At 50.0% G+C, this 5,272-nt stretch overlaps 1 long non-coding RNA gene across 1 annotated transcript; it reads left to right on the top strand.

The window, feature by feature from the left end:
- The first annotated feature begins 2,147 nt into the window (after positions 1–2,147).
- LOC121156283 lies at positions 2,148–3,498 on the top strand. The gene is made up of 3 exons (XR_005883839.1): positions 2,148–2,235; positions 2,649–2,726; positions 3,355–3,498. It is a non-coding gene; the product is annotated as an uncharacterized LOC121156283 (long non-coding RNA).
- The last annotated feature ends 1,774 nt before the right edge of the window (positions 3,499–5,272 follow it).

The raw sequence follows: 5,272 nt of genomic DNA, 5'->3' as shown, positions 1-5,272 counted from the left end.
GTGTTTCTCACAACCATGTCTCCTCGCCGAGAGAGCTGCGCTGACAGCCCAAGCAGCTCCCCCAGGACCAAGGTCGACCGTCCAGGCAGAATCAGGGCTGCCCAGAGCAAGCAGTCTGGTTTTCTCATTCAGCCCACTTCCCTCAGGAGAGCAGTTTTTCATTGCCGACACCCACTGCAGTTGGCTCACAGCAGCAGGGAAGCACGCCTCTGTCCCACGCCCCGTCACGCCACCTCCCTGGATTCAGGGTGCTCGCGCAGGGCTCCAGCGCCCTAGCCAGGAGAGGACTCCCGATTCCCTCCACAACCAGGCAGGCCCCTGAGGGAGGTAACGCATGTCCCCGTGAAGAGCAGGTCCTCAAGGGCCAAGCACCTGCCTGCTGAGTCAGTGTGACCAGAGGCTCCCTGTGCTGTGCAGGACCGCACCCTTCACAGGTGCATACCCACAAAGGGGTGAGAAAGGTGAAGCCTGCGACACCTCAGCTCCCCGCCTGCCTCCTCTCTCACTCTCCCTGAGGGCCAGTGTACGAGCAGCAGAGCAAGGCTGGGTGGTCTAACTTCTGCTTTCATTCTTAAAGAGAAATGTCTTGGGCCTGGCGCAATGGCTCAGTTGGCTAAGTGCCAGTTGATCCAAGTGCCAAGATCCCACATAGGCCCTAGTGTGCCCCAACTACTCCACTTCCCACCCAGCTCCCTGCTTGTGGCCTGGGAAAGCAGTGGTACATCACCCAAAGCCTCGGGACCTGTGTGGGAGACCTGGAAGAAACTCGTGGCTTTGTATCAGCTCATCTCTGGGCACTGCGGCCACTTGGGGTGTGAGCCAGCGGATGGAATACCTCTGTCTGTCTCTCCTCTCCATGAATCTGCCTTTCCAATAAAGACAATAAATCTTTCTTTTTTTAAAGATTTATTTATTTTTTATTGGAAAGGCACCCATATGGGATCCCGGGCGTGTAAGGCGAGGACCTTAACCACTGCGCCACCACGCCGGGCCCAAAGACAATAAATCTTAAAAATGACAATAATATAAATGTCCCAGGCTAATGCTGTTATTATAGTATTGTTGGTTAAGCTTCAGCCTGTGGTGCTAACATCCCATATGGATGCAGGTTCAAATCCCGGCTGCTCCACTTCCAATCTAGCTCTCTGCTTGTGGCCTGGGAAAGCAGTGGAGACAGCCCAGATAACCCGTGTGGGAGACCTGCAAGAAATTGCCAACTCCATTTTGGGAATAAACTGGCAGATGGAATATCTGTGTGTGTGTGTGTCTCTTCTCTTCTGTAAATCTGCCTTTCAAATCAAAAATAAAATGTTGTTTTTTTTTAAAAGAAATTTGCCATGGTGCTTTATAAATAATACGGTTAGTTCCTCCCTCCCCCAATCCACAGAACTCTACAGATTCAGCAAAAATGGGTGGGGGAGAAATTGTGTTGCATTGCACACGTACATACCTTTTGCTTGTTATTTGTGCCCAAACCACAACGGTGTCCCCTTGGTTGACATGGCATTGCTGTTGTACTTGATATTTCTAAGTCATCCAGAGATGGTTTCGAGTGTATGGGAGGAGAGGCGTGTGTGGATGCTCTGCAGAGACGGGCTTGAGCCTCTGCTGACTTGGTGTCTGCACGGGCCCCTGCAAGCCATCTCCCCCTGTGGCTCGCGAGGCCTGACTGTACTTACACTTCTGCATCTGGGAGTGTGGCCAGAGGAGGGTGTGCGTCTTGGAACTGTCAGGAACGCAGAAGAGAAAAATGTGAAGCAGATCCTGACTGAGCAAAGCAGCAGGAAAAAGCCAGGCACCAGGGACACGGCCCGTGAGCCAGCTTCCCAAGTTCTGGTGCCGCGCTCACATCAGCCTTCCTCCCCAGTGGCCGCTGCTGCAGGAAGGAAGTGAGGACCAGCGCTAACCTACCCCTGAGGCAGTCTTGGAGGTCAGGGGAGAACACGGGAGGGCACACAGCCCTCGCTTCCTCCTCAGTGCGCCCCCGCCGTCGCCTGCGCACCAACGCAGCAGCACCAGCCGGCGCGTCTCGTCTGCACTGCTGAGCCGGCCCACATCCTCGGGACTCGGTGAGGCTGCGCACAAGGACGCCGGGCGGCCCGGGGCGGCCTTGGCTCCTGCGGTGGCAGCAGCTGGCACGCTGCCCGGGCGGCTACCTCCAAGTGCAGCTGGTGGAGCTATTTGCAGCTCTCCACATCCTGAGAGCTGGATGCGGGGGCCTGCTCCAGAGAGCCTGTGAGTAAAAAAGAAGCAGGAGAGAGAGAGAACCAGGGAAATGGGGAGGAAAATGAGGCTCGCGCAGCCCCGGGATAGACCCACGGGGGTCACCAAGCAGTAAGTTGCAAGGTGCTGATGGGGTGTGTCTTGTGCTACACGACAGAAGCGTCACCTGCCGTTCCCCAAGCCAACTGAACTAGTAACGGCAAGAAGGCGGAACTACTAGTAGAGTTTGGAAGTCACTAACTTCCTCCCGCCACCTGCCCCAGCCTGTCACCTGCCATCACCTTGCCGCGTTTTAGTATCTTCATGACCCTTAGCAGCCACAGAAATAATCTTACATCTATGCGTGCCTGTTAGCTGCGTATTTTCCCCATTAAAATGTAAGCTCATAGAAACTTTGCAATTGGTCTGTTTTGTTTGCTTTTGAGTCTTCAAGGCTAAGAACAATGCCCAGCTCTTGGATCAAGGAGTGATGAACCCAGTACCAGTCAATGCTTACTAATGGAGTAAGTACTCACATTCTCAGCGCTGCCACCCTGAAAGGCGATGTTAACAACCTATGGGGAGAGTTTTGTTTATTTGGGGGTGAGGGAGTCATCCCCTTTGGATGTATTTATTTGCAAACCGATAGTATGAAAGTCTGACATGGCATAGCATTAGTGGCCTGTGTGGATTCTTTTGGTGATGTTTGCCACCTGTCGCTATGTAATGTAATCTTATGCCAGCTAAGAAGGTAAAATTATAATGAAGCTAGGAAGCTGCAGAAGAGTAGCGTTAAGCATTATCATCTAGAAGGAGACTTAGATGGAAAAGCTGGGCAATATAAGAAATTTGACTCTGGCAGATTCAATCCCGAAATTTGACTTACAAACTGAACTTTGTTGCTTGTGTTTCCTAAGAATTCAGACCTTTCTAGAGGATGATTTAATGACATAAATTAAACTATTTTTACAGGATTTTTTTTTAAGATTAGTGTTTTTGAAAAGCAGAATGACGAACACAGAGAGCGAGCTTCTATCTGCCACACCACCCAGGGCTGGACCAGGCTGAAGCCAGGAGCCAGGAACTCCATCCTGGTCTCTCGCATGGACGATAGCGGTCCAAGCATTGGTACATCTTCCTCTGTTTTCCCAGAAGCGTGAGCAGTGGGGCAGCTGGGACAGCAACCAAGGCCCATGTGGGGCGGCAGCATTGCAAGCGTTGGCTTAACCTGTGTGCTGCCCCACTAGCTCCGAGGACTCCCATCCAAAGACGGATGTTTCCGGGGCAGGCTTTTGGCATAGCAGGTAAATCCTGCTTGAGATCCTGGCTGCCTGTATGGAGTACCTGGGTTCAAGTCCCATCCCTGCTCCTGACTTTCAGCTTGGTGCACACCCTCTTGTCCCTGCCACTCACGGGGAGACCTGCCTTGTGTCCCAGGCTCCATCCCTGGCGAATGAATCAACAGTTGCGTTCTCTCTTGTTTTCTCTCCCTCTTAAAGAAATTTTTAAAAATTTTTTTGAAAGGAATTAAAAGGCACATCGTATAATATCATGTTAATTTTTAAAGACTTATTTCATTTATTTGAAAGAGTTACAGAAACAAAGGTAGTGACAGAGAGATTTCCGCGTGCTGGTTCACTCCCCAAATGGTCACAACAGTGGGGGCTGGGCCAGGCCAAAGCCAGGAATTCCATCCGGGTCTCGCACGTGGCCGGCAGGGTAGTGAGTACTTAGAACATCCCCTTCTGCTTTCCCAGGCTCAATAACAGGGAGCTGGGTCCGAAGTGAGCACCGACCTGCTATGCCACGTCGCCGGCCCCACAGGATCGTATCCTTACAACAGCTGCACCGCAGTCAATGCGACTCCTTTAAAAATCTCCTTTTGAAAAAAATTAAAACACTTCTTTGTGCTGGGCAGCAAATGCTCCTGTGTAAGTTTAGATTCCAACTGTAATTTTGATCAGCTTTATCATGACTAATGACTGTACGTCGCCAGTTCATTCCTTGAAAATCTTCCCCAGACCTTTTTACCTTGACACTTTGAAGTGATCCCAGATGAGTTTTGTTTTGATTTTTTTTTTTTTTTTTTTTTTTTGCTGAAATTGGGCGATGATAAAAGAATTGAGAGGAGACAGTAGGAATGCTTGTGCTTTCACCATTCCTGCAGGCAGGGTCCGTGTTTCAGGACCACAAAGTCGGAAACTGTGCACAGCGGCTTTGTGGTCCTGCTACATTCTCCCACGCATCTTACCTGCGATAAGATTGAGTTTATAAAGTAGGAAATGATAAGAGATGAACAATAATAAATAACAACAAAATAGAACAATTTTAGCAATAGATTGTAATAAAAGGTCTGTAGATGGTGTTTCTCCATTTATTTGTGGAATTTTTCAGTTAATGTTTTTGACCCATCATTAATCAACAGTGACAAACTGCAAAAGGTAAGGCCACGGATAAGAAAGGGGGAAACTGACTGTTTTGTGTCCAGGAATTAAACAGAGAAGAAAAGCTATGGAGTCGTGAATTCCAGAGTCTTGGTATGAAAGAATGTTCTAGAAATTCCTTTGGATTTCTGAACACTGGTGGAGTTGCTCCTTAAAAATCCGCTGCAGTGGAATCGCAACAGAGCTCACCCAAAATAATGGGTTCCTGCTGTTCCTCGGCTGGAATGGAGAAGCAGCGGGCCTGCCCCTTTCGGGCAGGAGCTCTGCAAGTCCCAACAGTCAAGGAAAGTTGAATTGTACAACTCAGTCCCTAGTGCAAGCCCTCCCTGCCCTGGCACCTGGCAGCTCCAGGTGCAACAGAGAGTGTTGCCCCAGTGAGCGTTCTGGCTGTCATTCCTGCTCAACATGCTGCCCGCTGTTATGCCAACTTGCGACTGGGGAACATCACCTATCTCCCGTATCATGTCACATGCTCCTGGTCAGGTGCACAAATAGCTTTGATTGTAGAGGCATGAGAGTGAGTAAAGCTGGTTTTGAGATTTCACATGCGCGGTAGGTTTCTCAATAAATTCTCTCTTTACAAGGGGAGTGTTCAGAGGGTGGGCGTCCGGACTAGTGGTTAAGAT

The sequence above is a fragment of the Ochotona curzoniae genome, unplaced genomic scaffold, assembly GCF_017591425.1.
Source record: "Ochotona curzoniae isolate NIBS_2020 unplaced genomic scaffold, NIBS_Ocur_1.0 contig_3332, whole genome shotgun sequence".
Lineage (NCBI taxonomy): Eukaryota > Metazoa > Chordata > Mammalia > Lagomorpha > Ochotonidae > Ochotona > Ochotona curzoniae.
Note: the sequence above shows the minus strand (reverse complement) of the source record. Positions and strands in the feature narration are given on the sequence as shown.